At 50.9% G+C, this 23,575-nt stretch overlaps 1 pseudogene; it reads left to right on the forward strand.

The window, feature by feature from the left end:
- The first annotated feature begins 854 nt into the window (after positions 1–854).
- Positions 855–949, forward strand: LOC142871761 (uncharacterized; annotated as a pseudogene).
- Positions 950–23,575: the final 22,626 nt, after the last annotated feature.

Consider the following 23,575-nt stretch of genomic DNA (forward strand, 5'->3'; position numbering starts at 1 on the left):
GCCCGTTTTATCAATGGGAGAACCAAGGTCCAGCAGAGAGAGGTGCAATACCGTGCCCCAGGGCAAACAGGTGGGAACTGGCAAGCCAGGATGTGAGCACAGGCACCCTGCCCCATGCCATGTACCTCAGCCACCACACTGCCTCCCTGCAAAACTGTGCAGCGCTGTGTTAAGGACGTGTGGTTCTGTTGGACCCAAATGAGAGGGGCCTTCAGTGACCCTATCCCCCAACCTCTCTGTTACGCTGGTGGGCTAGCTCAGGCAGGGACAGGGATGCAACTAGCCCAAGGTCTTTAGGCTGTGCAGCTGCACCACGGGGACTTGCCCCTGGGACCAAACTCCTTTCCACTACCTCACACCATGTCTTCATTCCCGGGTTGGCTGCCAGTTAGTCATCGGTAGCCAACAGAAACAGAATGGGAGCCACAAATGCAAGCTATAGATGTAACTTAACTTTTTCACTGGTCAAATTTATAAAAAAGGAAGCAGGAACAGGTTAAATGAATTTAAGTAATATATTTTTCAACCCAACACATCCAAAATATAGTCATTGCAACATATAATCAATATAACAATTATTAAGAAGACATTTTACTTATTTTTGGTAGTAGGTCTGAAATCTGGTGTGTACTTCACACTTACAGCACATCTCAGACTGAATGAGCTACATTTCAAGAGCTCAGTGGTCACATGTGGCCGGTGTCTACCTTACTGGCAGCACAGCTCTATGACCCCATTATTCAAGTGTGGTCCATGGACCAGCAACATTGGCAGTACCTGGGAACACGTGAAAAATGAGGAGTCTCAGGCCCCACTTAAGACCTCCTGAAACAGAATCTGCATTTTAACATGATCCCCTAAGAATTAAACTTTGGGCCATTGACATGGGCTGGGGGAGACGACTGGGTAGAAAGCATTATTCTATTCATTTACCTCTAGCTCTAGTCCTACAAAAATGGCTGGGGAAAAAAAAAAAAGATCCCCTGAGAAATGCATGTGCACATTTGTCTGAGAAGTGCTGTACTATAGTTCCTATCCTTTCTTGAAACAAGTCCGAAGAACCCTTTGGAATAGTTGAAAACCATGGGATCGTCTTCCCAGAAAAAATATTAATATGCAAACATGTACACAGATTTCTTCTTATAATTCTAGAAACTCCCTAGCTCTTAGAAACCCAGCCAAAGATCCATAGTTCTATAGATTCAACATGAAGAATCCCAGCTCTGGAGCAGTGGTTTTCAAAAAAAAAAAAAAGAAGAAGAAGAAAATTGTAAGCAGTGCAAACTTCCCTCTCGTTTACAAATGAAACCTTGTTCAGAAGCTCCATGCATAAAATAAGCCACCCTGGCTGCCCGGGAAGCAGCCCCATGCCTGTGTGGTCTGCCTTCCCTCCATCCACCCCCTGCAGACTTTGAGGGTACCTGTATTAATCAAGGTTCTCTAGAGAAATAGGACCAAAAGGAGAGAGATGTATAGAGATAGATCGATCAATTGATCGATCCATAGATAGAAATGCACAGCTGAAAATGTTATTCAGCTTTTAAACTGTGGTAGATCCAGACAGTGGAATAGTATTCAGCACTAAAAAGAAATGAACTATCAAACTATGAAAAGATATAGAGGAATCTTGAATGCCTGTTGCTAAGGGAAGAAGCCAATCTGAAAAGGCTACATACTAAAATATGATTCCAACTATATGACATTCTGGAAAAGGTAAAACTATACAGACAGCAAAAAAGATCCGTGGTTGCCAGGGATTGGGGGAGAGGGGGCAGTGAAACTCCTCCATGTGACACTACGATGGTGGATATGTGTCATTGTACATTTGTCCAAACCCATAGAATGTTCAACACCAAGAGTGAACCCTAATGGAAACTATGGACTTTGGGTGACGATGACGTGTCAGCGCAAGTGCATTAATTGTAACAGATGTGCCCCCCCCAGAGTCGGATGTTGATAATAATGGGGGAGGCCGTGTCGGGGGCGGGGCAGGGGCACACAGGAACTCTCCATACTTCTTGTTCAATTTTGCTATCAATCTATTATGTAAAACTGCTCTAAAAAATGAAGGCTATTTTTAAAAATCCTTGAGCTGTATACTTTGTGCACTACACAATAAAAAGGAAAACATGCTCTTCTTCATAATACTAGTAACTAGCATTTACTTAGGGCTACAAGAAGTCAGACCCTGTTCTGGTTCTTTGCTTTCGGTGTCGCTAGAATGCACGTGGTGCAAGGGCAGGGGCTTGGCGTGACCTCCTTCCTGCCCTCGGTGTCTAGCAAATAAAGCTTTGTCAAATGAAGAAATGTGCGCCTAAATGTCACAAAAGCCCCCATGCCATGGGAACTGTCACTCTTCCCATTTGACAGAAGAGGAAACTAGACTCAGGCGATGGGCAGCTGGTGAGCGGCAGAGCCAGCCTGTGCCCGGTGGTCTGGACAGAAACCTGCATGCGGAACCCTCTGGCCTCTGGCCTCCTGCCCCCGCTGAACCCCAGAGAGCTCGAAGTGTTCCGAAGACACGCTGGCAAAACCACTCATGGGCGTTTTCACTGTGTTTGAGTTTTCCCTAAATTAATTGCTATTGTCCCCGGGACCTGGTTACAAAGTGCCCCGATTGTAGCTGTGATAAAGGATATCCCAAGCCCAAGTTCAACCCACCAGCCTGTCAACCGCATTGACACCTTGATTCCCTGTCACCTGGTAACTACTAAAAGGGGTAATATTCTGAAGCCTTTAATTTTACCTTTCGCAGGAGAAGAAAATTGATGGGGAAAGGTAGGGTGCAATTTGAGACATGTGCAAATTTCCTTTTGACTCTCATGAATACACATTCCGCAGCGGACGCCCGCCTGGGCGAGAGTCTCTGTCCCCCGGACGAGCTGGGCTGACGGCCATCAGCGCGTAATTGCTAGGCTCAGGCCCATCTCTTCCGCTGGGGAATGACACCTTGCTCAAGGTCAGCGCTGTGGTGTCAGTCTGAAAGTTTCCAGCACAGAGTGAGTGGCACCAGGAGCAAAACAGTCTTCAGACACAGCAGCTTACCCCAGGTGGAAAAAAGGGTGTGTGTGTGTGTGCTCTGCATGAACAGTGGTGGCACCTGGTTGGCAGCTAAGAGGACAGGTACAACAGTCACCTAGTGGGACCGTCAGGGAACAACCTTGCTTGAAACCAGGCTGGAGGGACCCAGGGACTGAGCAGGGGTGATAGCAGCAGGGAGAGCCTGTATGGACAAGGCTTTGCTTTTCTTTTCATTTCTTTCTTTCTTTCTTTCTTTCTTTCTTTCTTTCTTTCTTTCTTTCTTTCTTTCTTTCTTTCTTTCTTTCTTTCTTTCTTTCTTTCTCTCTCTCTCTCTCTCTCTCTCTCTCTCTCTCTCTCTTTCTTTCTTTCTTTCTTTCTTTCTTTTTTTTTTTTTTTTTTGACAGAGTCTCGCTTTGTTGCCCAGGCTAGAGTGAGTGCCGTGGCGTCAGCCTAGCTCACAGCAACCTCAAACTCCTGGGCTCAAGCGATCCTGCTGCCTCAGCCTCCTGAGTAGCTGGGACTACAGGCATGCACCACCATGCCTGGCTAATTTTTTCTATATATATTAGTTGGCCAATTAATTTCTTTCTATTTGTAGTAGAGACGGGGTCTCGCTCTTGCTCAGGCTGGTTTCCAGCTCCTGACCTTGAGCAATCTACCCACCTCGGCCTTCCAGAGTGCTAGGATGACCCGTGTGAGCCACCTCGCCCGGCCTGGACAAGGCTTTCCGGAGAAGTTTGCACGTGGCAGGGAGAAGAGAGAGAGGGCAATGGCATAAAAAATCCATCAACAATTTTTTTTGAAAATACTTTTATTATAGTAAAGTACACGTAAAAATGATCATTTTAATGTGTATAATTCAATGACATTAAGTATATTCACCAGGTTGTGCACCCACCACCGCTATCTAGGTCCAAAACATTTCACCAGCCCCCAAAAGGAGACGCCCACTCCTGTTGCACAGTCACTCCTCCTGTCCCCCAGCCCCTGGCAACCGCCAGGCTGTGTTCTGTCTCTACCTATTTTGGATATTTGGTATAAAAAGAATCATACAGGCCGGGCGTGGTGGCTCACGCCTGTAATCCTAGCCCTCTGGGAGGCCGAGGCTGGTGGATTGCTTGAGGTCAGGAGTTCAAAACCAGCCTGAGCAAGAGCGAGACCCCGTCTCTACTACAAACAGAAAGAAATTAACTGGCCAACTAATACATATAGAAAAAATTAGCCAGGCATGGCGGTGCATGCCTGTAGTCCCAGCCACTCGGGAGGCTGAGGCAGGAGGATTGCTTGAGCCCAGCAGTTTGAGGTTGCTGTGAGCTAGGCTGACGCCACGGCACTCACTCTAGCCTGGGCAACAAAGGGAGACTCTGTCACAAAAAAAATAAAAATAAAAAAGAATCATACAATGTGTGGCGTTTTGTGTTTGGCTCCTTTCACTTGGTACAATGTTTTCAAGGCCGTCCGTGTTGCAGCAGCAATCCCTTATTCCTTAGTCTTTCTTGACGGCCGAAGAATATTCCACCGAGTGGGCACACCATGTTTTCCTGCCCATTCATTGTTGCTGGGTGTTTGGGCTGCTTCCCCCTTCCAGCTACTCTGAATAGTGCTGCTGCACATTCGCCTACCAGGTTGCTTTCTGAACACCGTTGCCAGTTCCTCTGGGGACATCCCTGGGAGTGGAATTGCTCTGTCACACAGAGCACGTGGGGCCTGTTAAGGAAGCACCATCGGTTTCCACAGCAGCAGCTCCATTTTGAATTCCTGCCAGTGGCATATGAGGGTTCCACTCTCCCCACACCCTCGCCCTCACTTGTTATTTTCCATTTTTTATCTGAATTTTATTTATTTTTATTTTTTCAGACAGAGTCTCACTTTGTTGCCTGGGCTAGAGTGCCGTGGCGCCAGCCTAGCTCACAGCAACCTCAAACTCCTGGGCTCAAGCAATCCTCCTGCCTCAGCCTCCCAAGTAGCTGGGATTACAGGCATGTGCCACCATGCCCGGCTAATTTTTTCTATATATTTTTAGTTGTCCAGCCAATTTCTTTCTATTTTTAGTAGAGACAGGGTCTCCCTTTTGCTGAGGCTGGTCTCGAACTCGTGAACTCAAACAATCCACCAAACTCGGCCTCCCGGAGTGCTAGGATTATAAGCGTGGGCCACTGCACCCGGCCTGAATTTTTTTTAAGTGAAGAGTATTTCTTCTCCTTCTGAGTGCCCACCCTGTGCTCCCAGAGGATATATGAAATGGAAGCAGAGACAGGCCTGGCCCTGCCCTCTGGGGACGCACAGCCCAGTGGGGGCGTGGAAAAAAGACTGAAGGAAACTTCTGAACTCTATCTCAGACAGTGCAGCTTCCATCTCTAGCTGTGGACAGTGAGAGCCGAGATGTAGTTGTGGGCCTCCAAGTGCCTTTCAGAGGGAAGCATGGAGGGAAAGCGTGGACTTTGGCACAAGAACCCTCTAGGTCAGGCATCCTCAAACTACGGCCCATGGGTCACATGCCACCTGCCTAGGACATTTACCCAGCCCGCTGAGTGTTTTCGCTGCCGCTGCCTGTCCTGCTTAGCAGCCGACTTGTCCCGGGCCCACAGTATGCACTCTCGGTTTGAGGGACAGTGAACTGTCCCCCTGTTTAAAAAGTTTGAGAACCCCTGCTCTAGGTTCAGACCCTGGCTCTGTCACTTGCTGGCTGTGACCTTGTGTGAGCTATTTAAACTCCCTAGGCTTTTTTTTTGTCAGGAAAATGAGGATAATACTATTTAGTCCAGGGAGTGTCTTAGTCTATATTGTGCTGCTATAACAGCATACCTGAGAGTAGGGAATTTATAAAGAACAGAGATTTATTTCTTACAGTGCTGGAAGCTGGGAACTGCAAGGTTGAGGGGCTACATCTGGGGAGGGCCTTCCTTTTTTTTTTTTTTTTTTTTTTTTAAGACAGAGTCTCGCTTTGTTGCCTAGGCTAGAGTGAGTGCCATGGCATCAGCCTAGCTCACAGCAACCTCAAACTCCTGGGCTCAAGCGATCCTTCTGTCTCAGCCTCCCAAGTAGCTGGGACTACAGGCATGAGCCACCATGCCCGGCTAATTTTTTTTTATATATATATTAGTTGGCCAATTAGTTTCTTTCTATTTATAGTAGAGACGGGGTCTCGCTCTTGCTCAGGCTGGTTTCGAACTCCCGACCTCGAGCAATCCACCCGCCTCAGCCTCCCAGAGAGCTAGGATTACAGGCGTGAGCCACCGCACCCGGCTTGGGGAGGGCCTTCTTGTTGCCTCATCCCATGTTAGCAGGTGGAAGGGCGAGAGAGCATGAGAGAGAGAGAGAGAGACAGAGAGAGAGAGAGAGAGGCCAAGCTCATCCTTCTATCAGGAACCCACTTCTGCAATAATGACATTCATCTTTGTAATCACCTCTTATAGGTCCCACCTCTCAACACTGTTGCATTGCGGATTAAGTTTCCAACTTCCATGAACCTTAGGGGACACATTCAAACCATAGCAGGCAGTTACTGTGAGATGCAGATAAGTGACAAAAGTGGAGACCTAGCATGGGACCTAATGTTTACTAGGCATTCAATAAACAGGTTTTCCTGTTTATTGGAGAAAAAGTGAAGTCAAAAAACAAGAGCAGGTGTTTCTTTTTAATCCTGCACTGTCTGCGGGAATGCCTGCAGGCTGTGGGCCAGGGACATGCTACCAACATACTCTCTTCTGTGGCTCTATGACCTCACTCGCCTAACAGCCTCCTGGGGGATCACCTCAGCCCCCCAGTAATTCTGGTGCTCAGCAAGCTTCGGGAGCCACTGACTATCGTAGTTTCCTAGGGCTGCCATAACAAAATACAAAACCGGGTAGCTTCAAACAACAGAACTTTATTTTGTAACAGTTCTGGTGACAGACATTTGAAATCAGGGTGTCAGCAGGGTCACACTCTCTCTGAAGGCCTTAGCGAGCCCCTTCCTTGCCTCCTCTGGCTTCAGGTGGTCGCTGGCAATCCTTGGCATTTCTCGACTGGCAGATGCATCACTCCAATCGCTGCCTTGGTCGTCACGTGGTCTTCTCTCGGTGTGTCCCTCCAAATTTCTCTTGTTGTATAAGGACACCAGTCATTGGATTAGGCCCCACCCTAACCCCAGTATGATCTCATTTTACACTGATTATTTTACGCTGTGATGGCCCTATTTCCAAATAAGGTCACCTTAGAGACCAGGGCTTAGGACTTTAACATATCTTTTGGGGGATACAATTCAACTCGTAACACTGGTTTGCAATTAAGCTCAGGCATGGAGTCAGGTTTTGTAAAATATGGAGATTAGACAGTTTGGGAAGTCCTCTTTAAGGAAAAAGAATACAAAATTAGGCATGCAAATTTAGGTACAGGGCCTTGGAAGGGGCCAAGCAAGTGGGACATCCTATAGTTTTTGTTTCATTAACTTCATGGAAAAGCAACCTGTGGACAAACCTCATTTATCCCCATTCGGTTTCTAAATTGATGAACACGGAATCGAAGGAATGAATAAATTAGTGGAAAATGACGGACCATGAAAACATAAATTTTATGTATGGACATAATATCTGCAGCATGTCTAAAGGACATGCAATGCAAATCGTGGAGTTGTTTGTGTCTGCTATTTATTTTCCTTTTTGCTTATCTGAATTTCCTAGCCTTCCCACAATGAACATATATTGCCTTTATGAAAGCCATCACCATCTTCTCATTGCTGCCTGACGTGTCCATTAGGGCCGGGATGTGTCTGCGGCTCTCGCAGGGAGCGGCCCGGCTGGCGGTTGTCATAGATATCCTTCCTGGGACATGCTGTGTCCTCTAGGGCTTCCTGGGTCCTCCCCGCCCCCACCCGCAGAAGGCTGCCTGACTCAGATTGGTACGGCACCCAGAGAGCCGCTGGCCGGCGCACACAGGAGAGGCCCCACGATGGAGAATGAGGTGCCGTGGCCGCTGATCCGTTTCCCTGATTTACATCAATTTACATTCAGCTCTCGGGTAATCTACATGAAAATCAGGCAGCCTCCATCTATTCCACCCTCATCGGATGAGGCCTGTGGGATGACAGACCGAGATGCTCCTCGCTTCCCAAACCCTGGGCAGATTAATTTGTCAACCAAAACAGGGGCTGCATTGTAATCATGGCCACCTAGCACTCTGTTACTGGCTCCAAATTGGATAGATAAATGGAGATTTGTGGTTTATTAACCTGAATGTTTTGTTTGCCTTCATTTTCCATTTCCTTCCCTTCCATAAGGACTTGGTGTGTTTTTTCACATAAGGCGACTGATGCCATTCTTTCATTCACTCCTTGAACGGTAATTTACGCAGGTCTTCTATGCACCACGCCACTGTTTTCGGTGCCCGGCAAGAAGGTGACTGACTGCCTTTGTCCCCTATTCACACATGGATTTGGTGTCCCTGCTCTTGACTCGTTTTTTGAAATAAGTTTTGATGTGGGTACAACCTACACACAGTAGAGTGTTATAAACCTCAAGCGCACAATCTGACAAATACTAAGGTATTTAACATCTCCATCATGGTGAAGGAGGCATAGAACAATTTTAGTGCCCATGGAGGGCCCCTCAATGCCCCCACCCAGCCAATACCCTCTACCCCACCCAACACGATCATCGTTCTGATTTCCTTCACCATCAGCTAGCTCTGCCCAGTTTTCAACTTCCTACAAACAGAACTATACAGCATGCAGACTGGAAGAGCATACTGTCCAAGTCCATTCATAGGAGGGTCAAACACTGGCAAAAGTGATTAGCATTTTGGCCATTGTTACATCTGTGAGATTCATCCATGTCTCAATGTTTGTCCTTTTTTTTTTTTTTTATTACTGCGTAGTATTTAATTCTGTGTATAGTCCACAATTTATTTACCCATTCTCTGGCTGAAGGACACTTGGGCTGTTTCCACTTTGGGATGATTTGACTCAAGCTCCGTGAACAGCCTCTGTGTCTTCCGGGGCACGCATGCATTTTCTTCCAGCCCATACGCAGGGGTGAATTGTGGGTCAAAGAGTCAGCCTGTTTTGGCTTTGCTGGATGCTACTGTCGTCGCCTTTCAAGTCAGTCTGTCCCCAAACACCATCTCCGGGACCCGTCTCCATGCAAGAGGCAGGACGAGGCAACTACCCGCTCTCGCTGCCTGCCTTGCTAGGAATTCTCCCCACGAGCGTCACCCAGCACCACCGCTGGTCTGGGGAACCGGCTGGATCCTGTCTGCAGTTTTCCCGGCACTCACAGACACCGCCTCCTTGTGCCCCCACCCTGGGGACCCCAGCACCGCCAGTTGGTGTCCCTCCTCAGGGGGCTGGAGCCAGATCCCCTGGGCCCTCCTTTTAGCTTCTCACTTGTAATGATTCCAAACTCTTCCCTTTGTTCCCCTGGCCCTGGAGGTGGTCGCAGGTCCCTGCAGTTGCTACCTGCATAATACCTTCCTTGCAGTTACCCAGCTAACAACTTTGTGCCTAGTTAACCACCCTGTATGTCAAATTCTCTCTGTTAACTGCCCGCTGCGGCTCCTGTCTCCTGACTGAACCCGACTGCCACCCCACACCAGGCCTTCCGATTCTCCATTCCAGCCTTGGGGCATTGCTGACCATCACTGAGCCTTGGCTTTTTGATTCATGATGTAGAAAGAATTATAACAAAACACCCATCAGTGTGGAAGCACCTTTTAGGTTTGGCCAAGAAGTCCCCTCTTCTAGAAGCTTCCTGCACCCCCCAGGCTGGTTGGGGTCCCCTGAATGGTGATCACATGACTGCCTATGCTTTGCCCTTTCATTCATTCCACCTGTGTCGGTTGAGCACTGCTATGGACTGAACTGTGTTCCCCCAGACTCATATGCTGAAGGCTTCGCCCCATGTGACTGGTCCAGAGGTAGAGTTATTGGGAGTAATTAAGGCGAAATGAAGTCATAACAGTGGAGCCTTGACCCAGTAGGACCAGTGTCCTTACAAGAAGAGACACTCGAGAGTTCTCTCTCCCCCTCTCTGTCCACACACTCCCACTAAATGAAGGCCAGATGAGGACAGAGTGACAAGGTGGCCGTCTGTAAGCCAGGAAGGGAGCCCTGCTCAGAAACTGAACCCTGCCGGAACCTTGATCTTGGACTTCCAGTCTCCAGAACTGTGAGAAAATTAATTTCTGTTGCTTCGGCCATGCAGTCTGCAGTATTTTGTTATGACAGCCTGGGCTGGGTGAGACAAGCACCTCCTACGTGCCAGACAGATCTAGGTGCTGGCGACAGAGCGGCCATCCAGATAGACAAAAGGCTCTGCCCTCAGGGCACCTCCACCCTCAAGTGGGGAGAAAGAAGAGAAAGGAAAAGTGCCAGTAAACACGCTACCTCTGAGCAGGGAGTGGTGGGGGACAGTTCTTAGGTGGGCAGGAACAGTGCCAGCTTGGTGAGACTCTAGGGAGAAGTGATGGAGCCGGCAGCCATGCAGATGTACAGGGGGAGGCATGCTGAGAGGGGTGGGGGGCAGGGGGACAGCATGTGCAAAGGCCCTGGGTGAGAAACGCGTGGTGCAGCTGCAGCCTACTGAGCCAGGGAGCAGGTGCTGAGATGAGGTGAGACATCCCCCACTTGGCTGCAGGATGGGGGGAAGGAAAGCAGAGGGCCTGGTGGGCTACTTGAAGGACTTGGGCATTATTCATAAAGACAGGGGGCTTGTAACAGTCAGGGTTCTCCAGAGAAACAGAGCCAATAGCAGGGGTGTATGTGTGTGTTTGTGTGTGTGTGTGTGTGTGTGTGTGTGTGTGTGTGTGTGTATGTGTGTGTGGAGAGACTTATTTCACATGATTGTAGAGGCCAGCAAGTCCCAAACTCACAGGACAGGCCCGAAGGCTGGAACTCAGGCAGGGGCTAATGCTGCAGGCTCGAGGCAGAATTTCTTCTTCTTTGGTGGAACCTCAGTTTTTGCTCCTAAGCCTCCCGAGGATTGGGTGAGGCCACCCCTACTATCAAAGGGAGCATCCTTTACTCAGAGTAAACTGATTGTAGGTGTGTAGGTGTTACTCACATCTACCAAATACCTCCTCTGCAACACCGAGGGTCATGGTTCACTGGGTGACTGGGTACTAGAGCCCAGCCAAGTTGACAACTAATCTCTCCATCACCGGCTCCTGGACGGTTTTGTGCAGGTGACATTTTCCCTGTTTCCTTACCTGGTGTAGTTTCTGACTTACTTTTTTTTTTTGAGACAGAGTCTCGCTTTGTTGCCCAGGCTAGAGTGAGTGCCGTGGCATTGACCTACCTCACAGCAACCTCAAACTCCTGGGCTCAAGCAATCCTTCTGCCTCAGCCTCCCGAGTAGCTGGGACTACAGGCATGTGCCACCATGCCCGGCTAATTTTTTCTATATATATATATATATTAGTTAGCCAATTAATTTCTTTCTATTTTTATAGGAGAGACGGGGTCTCGCTTTTGCTCAGGCTGGTTTTGAACCCCTGACCTCGAGCAATCCACCCGCTTCAGCCTCCCAGAGTGCTAGGATTACAGGCGTGAGTCACCGCGCCCGGCCCTGACTTACTTTTAATTGACATGATCTGGTTTACTTTAGAAAGGATCCCTCTGGTTTCCTCGTGGAGAACAGACTGGAGGGGCACGGCTGGCTGCCACCAGGGGACCGGTCAGGAGGCCACTGCAGTCACCAGGTGAGGCTGCGGGGACTGCAGGCCTGGAGATGGGGGTGGAGGCCTGGAGGCTGCAGACTCACCAGCACACGCGCTGATGTGGGGGGAGGAGACTGGCAGATGCTGTTTGTCTCCATCCTTTTAGAAACCGATACGTTGTGCATCGTGCCTGGCACACGGCAGGTGCACGATCAGTGTCTGCCGACAAGGAATGCAGGCAAACACGAGTAGCTGAGAGAATTCTGCAAACCGTCAAACCCAGTCTATAGGTTCTCATGCACAGGCCCCCTCTGCACCTCCTTGACCCGGAGCACCATTTGAGGAAACTCTAGCTGCGGCCCAGAGCCATTTCTGTGCTGGGACACAGTGTACGTGGCCCACGCTCACAATTCTCTCGGGCTTCCCTTGACCCTCCCTCAAGGGCAGCGGAGCAAAGGTCACCCTCTTAGGGGACCATCCTTCTGCCTGGAGCCCACGGATTTGGCAGTAGAGCTTCTGCCATGTCCCAAATTCCTCCTCCCCTCTAACCCAGAGAACTCATGGGAATGTCACATTGCCTTCTGCGGTGGTTCCAGAATCTGAGAGCTGGGTGGAATCCGTCCACCGTCTCTCCTTGGGGGTTAATTAAGGCATGAGGAAGAGTGGTGAGGTCTGGCAGAGTCCCCCGTCCTCAAATCCCACCACCTACGCACACAGGAGGCTAGCAAAGAAGAGCACACTGCAGCCTCAAGTCCCTGACATTCGTGGCTAAGCGGGTTCTTCTCCAAAGAGCTCTCAAATTTGAAAAATAAAGAAAGTGTCTACGAAAGAAAAAGAGAAGAACCCACTGTGTTTCCAGGGAAAGAGGTTCCACATTCCTGCCCCGAGGAGCGCAGAGTGAACCGGGGCTGGCAGCCACCTGGCGCCATTCCCTGCCGTATTACAGAGCCGGGAGCCAAGCTTCCTCTCCTGTCTATAAATAAAGCGCTTCGTCCGCAAGCAATTAGGTGGAAGCGTTTTCCCAACCAGTGTGCATACGAGTTTCATTTCTCCACGAGAGGCACAACAACACATCAGAGATGTTAGCTGAAGTCTGCTGCTATGTGTAACAATAATAATAATTTTTTCAGGCCACCTACTTCCTTTCTTTGCAATCCTCCCCTCCTCCCTGCTTCAGTCTAGGCTTCACGTAGAAATTCTTTCCAGGAACAGGCAGGCTCAGCATTCCAAAATTCTTTCGATTCATGAATTTTAGAAGGGTGTGGGATTTAATTTCTTCTGTTGCGTGATCCCCTGACGTGGCTGCTAGAGTCTCGCTTTACTGATAAATGAGAGCCGCATGACCGACCACATTCCCCTCTCACCTAGTCTGCCGGGCAGCTCAGCACCGGCCACTGTACACGTAGCCTTATGGTCCCTGCCTATGAGTCCTGCGTTTTCCTAATTCCTGATTTCACCTTTGCTTATCCTTAATGAAACTAATTTCCACATAAGCTTACCCACATTGTCTTCATAAAGAGACAGAATTTAAGGAAATAAGAGCTTTAGAATGATTGTTACTTTTAGGCTGGGAGAGGTCGATCGTGCCTGAAATCCGTGGAGGTGGGAGGATCGCTGAAGGCCAGGAGCTTGAGGCTGCAGTGTGCTCTTTTTTGAGATGCTGTTTCAAAAAAAAAAAAACAGTTTTTATTTTTAGTGGCTGCTGCTCTCAGACTAGATGAGGTACAAGACATGGAATGACAAAATAAATAAATAAATAAAACCAGGTTGGAGAGAAGGACAGGAGGGCTATGGCCCTCAGTGGGCACGGACTATCTGTCCTGCATTATGTAAAGTCTTTTTTAAAAATGTAATCTGCACAGCAGATTCTCTGAGGTACAACAGCTGAGTCAGTCTTGGACCTAAGTCTCTCAGAGCACCGAGCCAGTGTGTGCCCCGCGCTGTCCTGCTGTTTCTCCAACAGCTGATGGGGAAAAGGCAGAAGGTGCCTGGGAAAGCCCAGCGCCCTGTGCTAAAGGGCAGAGGGCAGGTTTGGCTGTGTCGACAGGGAGGTCCAGAGTGGAGCTCAGGTGAATAGGTTAAACACAGTAAGCCTCAGTCATCCACCCACCCTTCTGTCTGCCTGTCTGTCCATTCAGCTGTCCATCCATCCATCTACCCATCCAACACTTTCTTACTTTACTGCACAACCAAAGTCTTATCTCGTACCTTCCACAGGGAGCTCTGACTTGGGATGACCCTTCCAAATGGTCCCAAATTGAGGCAAGGCCTTTATATCCCCACACGAACCAGTCCTGGGAGGCAGGTGCACCTGGGAGTGAGGGTGACCTTGCATGAGGTTCCCTCCCTCAGCCAAGGGCAACTGGCAGAGAGACTCCCATCGCTCCCAGTGGATGGGGAATGAGGGTCGCCATTCTGAAGACGGGCATCTGGTGGCCCAGAAGGGGCCCCACCCTGCTTCGCTGTTCTTTGTTTGGTCATCTGTTCATCGTCTATTCCTTGCTTGGGAACGCAGGCTCTGTGAGCACAAAGACTTTGTTTTGTTCATTGCTGTGTCCGCAGAGCCCAGAGCAGTGCCTGACCCACAGTAAGTGCACAATACGAGTTCAGGAATGAAATCCTGGGCGCAGTGGCTCACACCTGTAATCTCAGCACTTTGGGAGGCTGAGGTGAGAGGATCGCTTGAGGCCAGGTGTTCAAGACCAGCCTGGGCAACACAGTGAGATCCTATCTCTACAAAAAATTTAAAAATCAGCCAGGCACTGTGGTAGCCCCAGCTACTCAGGAGGCTGAGGCAGGAGGATCACCTGAGCCCAGGAGCTTGAGGCTGCAGTGATTGGGCTGCTACACCCCAGCCTGGGTGACAGAGCAAGACTCCATCTCTTTAACCACTTCGGGACCAGCATCGACTACAGTCGACAGCCACAGATGAACGCGCACGTCGACTTTAGCCGACAGCCGTGATAGGACTTTTCTAATTTTTCATTTATCAAAATAAAATTGTGAACATTGAAAAATAACGTAATGAAAGCATATATGTATATGTTACCTATTCTGATTTACATGACAAGTAAAGCTGCCTGTAAAGTAAAACAAGCTTTCAGTGCTTTAAAGCTTTCCTCATCACACAAGAGCAAAACGGATGCGTCGTCAATGCACAGCACAAACTATCGTATGGAAGTGGTTAAAAAAAAAAAAGAAAAAAGGCCGGGCGCGGTGGCTCACGCCTGTAATCCTAGCTCTCTGGGAGGCCGAGGCGGGCGGATTGCTCAAGGTCAGGAGTTCGAAACCAGCCTGAGCAAGAGCGAGACCCCGTCTCTATTACAAATAGAAAGAAATTAATTGGCCAACTAATATATATGGAAAAAATGAGCCAGGCATGGTGGCACATGCCTGTAGTCCCAGCTACTCGGGAGGCTGAGGCAGGAGGATCGCTTGAGCCCAGGAGTTTGAGGTTGCTGTGAGCTAGGCTGACACCACGGCACTCACTCTAGCCTGGGCAACAAAGTGAGACTCTGTCTCAAAAAAAAAAAAAAAAAAAAAAAAGAAAAGAAAAGAAAAGAAAAGAAAAAACCATGGATGAAATAAAGGAGCAAATGGTCTGTTAGTCTGCACAGGCTGCTGTACAAGAGAACGTGCTCAGTGGCACACTGGCAGCGGGTGGTAGAGTCCAGATTCCAAGGACGCTGAGGGCTGGCCACTGGGCCCAGAGCCTCCCTCTTGTTCGCTGACTGACAGTCTCCAAGGCAGGTCCAGAAAGCCCACACTTCAAAACCTGGGGCTGCTGGGCATTTGGGAAGGACTGGGAGCCGGAGAGGAAACTTCAGGCCCAGCCGCTGAAGCTTGGGAGGTTCTACAGAGCAAACGCACAGGGCTCAGCTCCTGGCTAGGACAGGGCAACGGCCCATCATGTGGCTTTCTGTGTCACCAAGTGCACACCTCCAGCCCAGGCCTTTTCCAAGGGTCCAGACCCTCAAACCCTCCCTGAACGTCTCACGTGGAGGTCTGAACAGTCCACGGCCCTAAGAGAGTTCATCAAACTTCCCTCCACCAGTGACCCTGTCCAAGTGGCACTGCCATCCGGACAGCCGCTGAGGCCACAAACCTAGGGGACATCCTTGATCCTCTCTTACCCCCTCCCCTACACGCTTTGGTAAGATCTAACACCTCTGCCTCCATACGACCCCAAATCAGCCCACTGCATCCTGGGCTGATCCTCCACCATCCTTAACCCTGACAGCTCCGAGAGCCTCCCGGCTGGTCTCCCGGATTCCTTTCTATTCGTGCCCCACACACGCTCCACCCCGCACACCTTCCAGAAGTCAACCTGCCAAGAACCGAGAAGGGGCTGAGAGTTTACTCACAAGCTCACAAAGGAGCCTGCCGGTTTCACGGATGCCGGCAGAAGACACAAGACTCCTGGTCAGAGACAAAAGACTGTTACTCACAGTGAAAGCAGCGCAGGGTGTCGGCACGTTCTGCTCAGTTTCCTCGGACACGCAGTGGGTCTGAATTACGGGGGACGATCTCTGAGTTCGGGAACCCCCCATTTTATAGCGAGCAGGAGATAGCCTGCCGTTTGTCATGGAGGCAGGCGGCTCATTCCTCAAGCCTGCTGGCGGCAAACAAAACCCTGCGAAACGGCCTGGGTAGTGAATGAGCGCTCAGAGCCTCGCATTTGTGGAACCTCAGTGAGACGGATGCCCTGGACCTCGAGCGACGTTCGGACTACTTCACGTGGCCCTCAAGGCCCAGGGTAGCCAGGCTCCTGCCGGCCCCTCTGAGCTCAGCTCCTAGCCCCACACCCCACCCTCTCTGCTCCAGCCACACGGCCCATCAGGGCCTTTGCATTTTGCTACTCGCCCATCTCTCCACGTGGGTTGCCCGGTTTCACCCTTTGAATGTCCTCTCCCTGAGCAAGCCTTGCCCAGCCTTCTAGCTCCGTTGCCTCCACCTCTACAGTCGCACTGTATATGTCCTATTCCTTTCAAACGTCACGCTCAGAAATGATCTTTCCATGCAATCATGTTCTCTCCTACCTGTGTGCGAGCCTCACGAGGACAAGGACCTCCCCTGCCTTGTTCCCTGCTGCACCCCACAGCCTAGAGCAGGGTCTAGGTGCTAAATACGTATTTGCGGAATATGGAAAGGCGAGGCAGGGAGCGTCCCCAGCTCAGAGGCTGGAGGCGTTGACAGTGTCACTGGGCTGGGAAATGCCAACCGAGGAGCTTCTCAGTGCTTTGGAAACATAAAACCTGGCATGACTCAGTGTAATGCCAGGGTACAAGTGCCGTGTGACTCAATGTTGGGCTTCAAACATGATGCTTCTCTTTGTAGTGGCCTCTGAGAACATCAACAGGGACACCAGTGATTGCAGGGGACGCCTGTGGCTGAGTGATGGAAATTCTTTAAAAAAAAAAAAAAAAAAAAAAGAATATATACATATGTTTTAAAAAAATAAAACAGGCCGGGCATGGTGGCTCACGCCTGTAATCCTAGCATTCTGGGAGGCCAAGGCAGGAGGATGGCTCGAGGTCAGGAGTTCAAAACTAGCCTGAGCAAGAGTGAGACCCCGACTCTACTATAAATAGAAAGAAATTAATTGGCCAACTAATATATATAGAAAAAATTAGCCGGGCATGGTGGCGCATGCCTGTAGTCCCAGCTACTCGGGAGGCTGAGGCATCAGGATTGCTCCCAGGAGTGTGAGGTTGCTGTGAGCTAGGCTGACGCCACGGCACTCACTCTAGCCTGGGCAACAAAGTGAGACTGTCTCAAAAAAAAAAAAAAAAAAAAAAGAAATAGTATGAGAGGTCTGAAGACTGTGAGATGTTGTCTTCTCAGAAGGAGGTGACAGAAGAACCAAGGGACAAAAGAGCTGGCCTTTGGGGGTGGGGTTGGCGGCGTCTAATGCTGGCAGAGATGCCGGGAGGGACGAGGCTGCTCGTTGGCTGAGTGAACGCGGGCAAGTTCCCAGCCTCCCTGCGTCTTCACAGGTGAAAACTATTGTCAGCAGGAACAGTGACAGCAGGAGGAATAATAAACTTGAGGACAATGCATTGGTCCCTTCGCCTAGGCCTGGTTCTGGGGAAGGTTCTCCTGCCTCTGCTGCTCCCTTGCTGCCGGGAACCCGCCGCAAGATGGCGACACGCTCTGCACTGCGCAACACCCAAGGAAGTATTTGATACAGGTGGGCCTCGTGTTCGTCTACTTGCCAAACGCGGCCTGACCCCCTGCTGGCTTCCGGGCTTGTGCTGGGCTCTCGGGGTAAAAGAGGAGAACCACTGACAGCGTCCGCGGCAAAGAGCGGCCAACCCTGCGCTCACGTACCGGGCCTAGGGCGAGCGTTCCTCTCCGCTGTCCTCACGGGGCTGGTTCGGGGAAGTGGGACATGGGAGGCCTCTTGGGAACACGGTCTTCTTTGGGGACAGGCTCCCCTGCGTCCCTTCCTCCTGGGGATCATCTCTGCATCTCCCCCAACCAAAGTGAGGGGCACAGGGAAGCCCAGTGAGCAGCCCAGGGATTTGGGGGTGCCCCAACCATTGCCCTGCCCACCTGCTCTGGCCACAGAGGCAAGGTGGTGGGGTGTGGATGCGCCATGAACCCATCCACGCCCATCCGCCACCCAGGAACTCCCCTGGGTTCCCAACATCCACCGCACCCATTTGTGTCAGGAGAGCACACGATTTGCAGCTGAGCCTAGAGGGCAGCCGTGCACCTCTGGGCAGGCGACTGGATCCCTCTCGGCTTTTGTCACCTTCAGGGCTGAGGAAGGGCAGGAGCCGGGGAATGAACAGCCGCCCACAGCCTCCTCCTTCTTCCCTTCGGCTGCCTGGGGCCTAGCTAGGAGCTAGCCAGGCCGGCTGCGCTAGTACAGTGTCTGTTCAGGCTGGAAGACTCCAGACCCCTCTGTTCACTGATGGGGAAACTGAGGCCACAAAGTAGAGGTGACTGGCCTGAGGTCACACAGTGAAACCAGTATAAAACCAGAGCTCAGACCTCCCAGTGACCCGGGAAAATCTGCTGCCCAGAGCATGCCGAGACTGTGCTCACTCTGCTAGTAAAATTTACCCAGGGTGTTGCCTTTTAAAAAGCTTATCCTACTGTACAAGAAATTCGGCTGGGCATCGCAGCTCATGCCTGTAGTCCTAGCACTCTGGGAGGCTGAGGCGGGAGGATCGCTAGAGGTCAGGAGTTCGAGACCAGCCTGAGCAAGAGCGAGATCCTGTCTTTACTAAAAATGAAAATAAATTAGATGGGCAACTAAAAATAGAAAAAAAATAGCTTCGTGCCTGTAGTCCCAGCTACTCGGGAGGCTGAGGCAGGAGGAGGTTGAGTCCAGGAGTTTGAGGTTGCTGTGAGTCAGGCTGATGCCACGGCACCTTAGCCCAGGTAACAGAGCGAGACTCTGTCTCGGAAAAAAAAAAAAGAAAAGAAAAGAAAAGAAATTTATAAGTAAAATACATTTTAAAATTAAAAATGAAATAAAATAAAATAAGCCGCAGATTCTGGAGACACCCTACAAATCACTAAATGAGATTAGTGGGGGGCGCAGGGCATCTGAATTCCACAACTGGAAGCCGCCCAGGCCGTGGCGTGTGATGAGGTGAGCACGGGCATCCCTGCTGCATCTGCTTCAGGCCACTCTTCCGTGCTGGATTTCCTCCCGGCCCCAGTCACTCTCCCACTCTGGCCACCCTTCCCTTCCCCATCACCCCAAGGTTGGCCCTTAGCAAGTGCATCCCGCTCCTTGCCCTCGGGCTTCCTGCGGGCCGTGGAGGCGGCAGGAGAGGACGACTCCTGCCCTTCTCTTCGGGTGGCAGGTGGGCAAGGACGGGCTCTGCCGGGCAGCTCCTCCCTCCCCTGCCCCTCAGCCTGGCGGCCCCGGGGCACCTCCCCAGCCCCCGGAGCTCCCCTCAGCCTGGCCCTCCTCTCTGTCTATTCATTCGTCTCTCCTTTACTGACACCCCCAGAGTGTAACTATCTGCTTGTCACCCCCTGAAGTATGGGGAGTCAGGAGTGGGAAAGAAGAGGCAGAAGGGGCAGGAAGATGCTGCTGGCTTTGACTTGATACCATGGAAACCAGCCTGCAGTGACCGTCTCAATTTACCTACGTTTATCGCAGAGTGATTCAACTCAACAATGAAAAATGATCTAGTCCCTTTAAGCTAAACATCTTAATACATACCCTGTTCCCCCCACACACCCACATATTCTTCTGGGGGACCTTCACAGCCTTGTAGGTGGTTTCGGCAATGGTCCCTCAGGTGTCCCTGGCTCGGCTGCATCCCTAGGGAGGGACCAGAGCCCTGCCAGAGACCCGCTCTCCAGCCTGAGGCCCCACCCCGGGAGTGTCTTTGAGCCATTAACTCTCAGGGTCTTTATGTTAAGTGACCCCTGATGTGTTTGTCCTCAAGCAGATGGGCGCCCACTGTAGCTCTGCTACCCCCACCTGTGGCCTGGGGGTTGACACACACACAACTTCGGCAAAGCCCAGCACGCGGATCCCGATAGTACGCGTGTGTGCGGATGGGGAGGAGGGGAGGGGTCTTATTAACTATTAATAGAAGGTTCCGTTTAGGAAGATTAGATCATCTAATCTTGTTGAGTTGAATCATTCTGTAACTCCAGTATGTCAGAGCCTGCACTGGGCACAGGTGGTTCTCCCGGGCTGGTTCTGATAAAGCCCAAAGCAGGGCTCCGAGGTGACATCTACATCCTCCAGGGGCTGGCAACCCCGCCCTGCATGGCTTTGGGCCCGGGAACGCCCTGTGCTTGGGGCTGTCCTGTGCCCTGTGTCCTGTGCCCTGTGCCATGCTCAGCAGCCTCTCTGGCCTCCACCCACCCCACTAGCTGCCGGGGGGGGGGGGGGCACACCACATCCCGCCGCCCCGACTCCAGTAGTGAAATGTCCCCAGATGCTGCAAATGTTCCCTGAGGGTTGCGAACCGCTGCTTTATGCGAATGCTCAGGCCTGCCCTCCAAAGGCTCACTTTCATCCCCGCTTAGAGGTTTGGAGCTGGAGGCTCACGCTCATTTCCTAGGGCTGCCACAACCGAGTGCCACAAGCTTGATGGTCTAAAACAACAGACATTTATTCTCACAGTTCTGGAAGCTGGAAGTCTGGAGGCAAGGTGTCAGCAGGGCCCTGCTCTCTCTGAAGGTCCTGGGGGAGGGTCCTTTCTTGTCTCCGCTTAGCTCCTGGCATCGCCAGCAATCCTTGGCGATCCTTGGCTCGCAGGTGCGGCGCTGCAGCCCCTGCACGTCTGAGTCTCTTCTCTTCCTGTAAGGACACTGAGTTCGGGACTCGACCTGCTCCAGTGTGACCTCCTTTTTATTCATTACATCCGCCACGACTCTATTTCCATTCTGAGGTTCTAGGAAGGACAAGAATTTTAGGGGCAGAGGGACACCACTTAATTCAGCGCAAGGCCCTGCAGAGATCACGTTGTCCGACCCAGTCTTTGCAGGAGGGAGAGCCTAGAAAGTCAGGTCACTTCTTCTAAGTCCCAGCATCGGCCACAGGCAGGGCCAAGGTCAATGCCGGTCAATTCCCCACACCCTATCGGCCTCCAAGGGCATGAGGAAGAGTTGGGACCAAAATCCGGTCCCTGGGAACCCACAGCACACTCACTGCCCATGTGCCAGGCCCCACCTGCACGCCCCAGCCAGAGGGGCCTCCTAAGAGAGCCTCTCCTGTCTGGGAACCCCCCTCACTTCTTCCTACTGCCTGTCGGAGCCAGTCACCCAAGGAGACAAGCCTTCGTTGGTTAATTTTTTTCTCCTTCAAAAAAATAAATTCATAAATGGTCCTTGGCAAGCTGTTTACTACCGGGCTTTAATGGCCTGTTTATTACCTCGAGCCTGCATCTGTTAACACGCCCCCTCGTCATTTTCCCTCATTAACTGTCAATTTGGAAGCCAGTTTTGGCATTAACCATGCCTAGACCTAAATGGCTGCGGACAGTTGGTTTTATGGCCATGCCTTGTCCCGGCGGCGTGGGGGCCTGTCATCGAAGAGGAGGGCTGCACGCAGAGGGTCTCCGCAGCGGGCGGCGGGCAGGAAGGCGGGCAGGTGGGGGTGTCACAGGGGTGCCAGAGACACGGGCGTGTGGGCTCCGAAGACGGGCATCCCTTCTTGAGGCTCCTAAGTGGTCTGAGCTTGTTCAGAAGGAAGTTGGGTTTTGTAACTTCAATTGTAAAGAATCCACCATCTGGGGAGGAAAAAGTGCACTCACAGGAACGAAGGCAGGAAAATACCTATTTGGAAAACAAATGCACAGACCGATGCGTTGGCTCTGAGTTTGATCTCCGGCTTCCCATTCCCTTGTCCTGTCCACTCCGCCCCCGCCTTGCTGGGCGCGGGGGACACAGACGTGAATGAGAGGGCGCTGGCCCCGAGCTGGTCCTGCACGACGAGGAGAGAGAGGGCTGTGCAGGTCATGGCAAGCCAGCGGTGCCGGCAGGAGCCTGGAAGGATGGGACGATCATCACAGGCAAAGAGACCCGTGGAGACACAAAAGAGCGTCTCCAAAACACGCTAAAAACCCTCCTGGGCCGAGAATAAAGGCCAAACAGTGAGCGAGGTCTGGAGCTGTTGGCCGTCATGTGCCTTCCTGAAGTCTCCTGCCATCTCTTCTTGTCACCTCCTTGAGGTCCAGCCACACCATCTGTACTGGGATGACTAGTGTCCCCCCAAGTTCATACCTACTTGGAACCTCAGAATGTGACCTTATTTGGAAATAGGGCCTTTGCAGATGTGATTCAAGAAGAGGTCACACTGGATTAGGGGGGCCCTGGATCCAATGACTGGTGTCTTTATAAAAAGAGGAGGCCGGGCGCTCACGCCTGTAATCCTAGCACTCTGGGAGGCCGAGGCGGGTGGATTGCTCGAGGTCAGGGGTTCAAAACCAGCCTGAGCAAGAGCGAGACTCTGTCTCTATTATAAATAGAAAGAAATTAATTGGCCAACTAATATATATAGAAAAAATTAGCCGGGCATGGTGGCGCATGCCTGTAGTCCCAGCTACTCAGGAGGCTGAGGCAGGAGGATTGCTTGAGCCCAGGAGTTTGAGGTTGCTGTGAGCTAGGCTGATGCCACGGCACTCACTCTAGCCTGGGCAACAGAGTGAGACTCTGTCTAAAAAAATAAATAAATAAAAAATAAAATAAAATAAAATAAAATAAATAAATAAATAAATAAATAAATAAATAAATAAATAAAAAGAGGACACACAGGGACACACAGAGGAAAGGCCACGTGATGACAGAGGTGGAGACCAGAGTGATGCAGACACAAGCCGAGGGCTGCCATCCACCCCCAGAAGCCCGGAAGAGGCACGGAAGCGTTTCAGAGACAGCAGGGCCCTCCCAGCACCTTGGTCCAGATTCCCAGCCTCGAGAACTTTGAGCATAAAGCTCTGTTGTCTTAAGCCACCCGGTCTGTGGTGCTTTGTTACCGCAGCCCCAGGAAGGAAACACACCATCACTCGCCCCTCACACACCTGCGGCCGTTTAGAAATGCTGTTTCCTCCCGTCCTCCTGAAAGTTCTTTGTTGTTCATAGACCTGCTCAAGGAGTGCCGGGTTAAGAGGGCAGTCAGAACACACCCCTCTAATTTTACTGCCTTGAAAAATCTCAGTTATACTAAAGGGACTTTTTTTTTTTGAGGCAGGGTCTTGTTCTTCCTCCCAGGCTAGAGTGCAGTGGTGTCATCACAGCTCACAGCAACCTCGAACTCCTGGGCTCCAGCGACCCTCCTGCCTCAGGCTCTGGAGCAGCTGGGACTACAGGTGTGCACCACCATGCCTGGCTATTTTTTTATTAATTTATTTTTTTTTAAATTTCAGAATATTATAGGGTACAAACATTTTTGCTATTTTTTATAGAGACAGGGTCTCACTATTGCTCAGGCTGGTCTTGA

This window comes from Microcebus murinus, chromosome 6 (assembly GCF_040939455.1).
Source record: "Microcebus murinus isolate Inina chromosome 6, M.murinus_Inina_mat1.0, whole genome shotgun sequence".
In the NCBI taxonomy this organism is placed as follows: Eukaryota; Metazoa; Chordata; class Mammalia; order Primates; family Cheirogaleidae; genus Microcebus; species Microcebus murinus.